Source organism: Arachis ipaensis, chromosome B5, assembly GCF_059453495.1.
Source record: "Arachis ipaensis isolate K30076 ecotype BB chromosome B5, ASM5945349v1, whole genome shotgun sequence".
NCBI classification, from domain to species: Eukaryota; Viridiplantae; Streptophyta; class Magnoliopsida; order Fabales; family Fabaceae; genus Arachis; species Arachis ipaensis.
The window spans coordinates 27,612,752-27,615,249 of NC_142440.1; positions in this window are offsets into that span (position 1 = coordinate 27,612,752).

The window sequence follows — 2,498 nt, forward strand, 5'->3', positions numbered from 1 at the left end:
ACATTACGACAACTTTTATATTATTTAATACTAAAATATGAGCCTGTTTAAAACTTTAAACCACAATACCGATTCAAAAATACTTTTATTCGATAACGTACATCCATAGATACCATACATCTTACAAAAACTCATAAAGATCCATGTATATATATATATATATATTTATAAATAGTATTACAAGCATTAGCCAATACAATCCCTATCCCTCTTACAGAATATATCAAGATAGAGGCGAGGGTACAATAAATAATAACTAAGCAATACAAAGCATCTCAACAACAACTAAATAAACTCTTCGTGACTTCTGCACTCATATCCTGAAAGGAAAAAAATGTAGGGGGGTGAGAACATCATCCTCGAAAGGGTTCTCAGTAGAGGGTTTTTGGGAATTACTGTAATAGAATACGTGAAGATAAATCGTACCAGTGATTAATAACCGTCTTATGCCTCTTTTCAAAAACAACGATTTACAATAAAAGAGGAATCGGAAATCTTTTCTGAAAGAGGAACAGTTCAATTCTCAAAAACTCAAAAGCCTTTCAAAACGATTTATCTATGCTGAACCAAAATAGCCTTTCATATTCTTCCAAACCAGAACACAAAACCAAAACCAACCATCGGTCCATCTCATTTCAACCACGGCCCTAGGCCCAAACAATCCAACCATCAACCAATCACCACAATCCAACAGAGTCCCAGTCGCAAACACAGATAGGAAGTCAAGCACAAACAAACAGTTACAGCAAGTAGAACAAATAGCAGTTAATCACAAGTAATCACAAAGGCAAACCAAGTACAATATGAACGCTCAGACAATGTCACATAGATGCATGCCTGTACTAGTGGCTGATGATATCATCTGTCGGTTATAGAGCCAACCCGACAAGTCCTGGTAGCTAACCATTGGACTGTTCCTCTGTCGTGCATCCCCAACTCGAGTTATACTCAATATAATCGTGATCATAATCATGATCCATATCCATCACCCTCACTGGTGAATATTCACGGGGGCGAACTCATCCGGAGCTTTCACAGTGCCCGACCACCCTTACGACATAGGGTCAGCAGAGTATCAAGTCTCGACCTGGAGCACGTGGTGGCTAGCCACTGCTACTACCCAGGGAAACTCGTATCTCAGATAGTGAAAGTGCAAAATCACAATTATCAATATCTCAGCATATATGCATTCATTCTCAGCCATGGATCAATATCCATCTCAGCCATCCGGCTCACGGTTCAATCCAGAACCAGCCAATATTCATAATCTTACACAGCCATTCCGGCCCATAATAAAACAGCACTTCCACCATTCAAAATCATCAAATTCATAAAATTGGCATTTAAGCCATAAATCATTTTTCTCAATTCATTTCACTTTGAGATCAAGTTTCAACTCTTTTCAGCCTTGGCTTTAAAGATCTCATTTCTCAAATTATCTTAGGCTCATAAGCCACTTTTACTCAAGGAAAATTCCCCTCTTAAAACAAACCACTCTCGGCTTCCTCTTTCCAAAACTTTCAAAACCATGGAAAGTTAAAGATTCCTTTTGAAACATTCAAAATCACCCATCCAACAATGGGATTTTTGTAACAAAAGTTTTTTGGCAGAGTCCCAAGTCCTTAGGGGAGATTAACATAACTCATTTCCTCAAATTCACTTAAAATCATTAAAACCTTGGCTTCCTGATTTGAGTAACAAAATAGGGCCTAAGCCAAACCGAGTCATGTAATCAATTACTCCTTTCAAAACCATTTCCTTTACTTAAACAAAACCAGCTTCAATCCCATAATTAAATCTGAAGCATCTCAAACTGCTAAGAGAATCATTTTTGTTGTGTTAAACTAGAGTTTAAAGGATACTCTGAAGCTTATTTAAAACGTCAGAATAATGAGGTTCATCAATTGAAATCCAAATCCTTTTAAAATCACGAAAACTCCTCCAAGGAAAAATCTTTATGTTTAATAGAGAAAACATAAACCTATTTTACGTTTTTAAAACAGCCTCAAAGTAAGATTCTCTTTTCCATAATTCTTTCAAAGTGTAGCTTCATCGCTTTCATAATTGTTTTAGTTAAAGATGATAAAGAAGCCCTAATTTCACAATCCTCCAAGTAAATAGGAAAGGCATTAAACTCGTGATTTTCCTAAATAACATTTTCGATCAAGACTCGGATTTCATAGAAATTTCGGCAGCATCTCCCCTAAAACTTGGACTTTGCCACCCGGTTCGGGTCCCAACAAAACCATCCACAATCCTTTTCAACAGCCCAAAATCTAAAATCAGTTCAAGGCAAGCCAAATCCAACCGTCATCTCAATTCTATATTCAAAGAAAACCGTTTCAAAAATCAAATCATTATCAGCCGAATGACACATTTCTAAAGTTTCAAAGAAACGGTTCAGTAACAATCATTCATCAAAAATCAGATCATTTAAAGCAAGCCAGGCTGAATTCAAGAGTGGATTCTATTTTTCACATTCTCAATAAAATTAACTC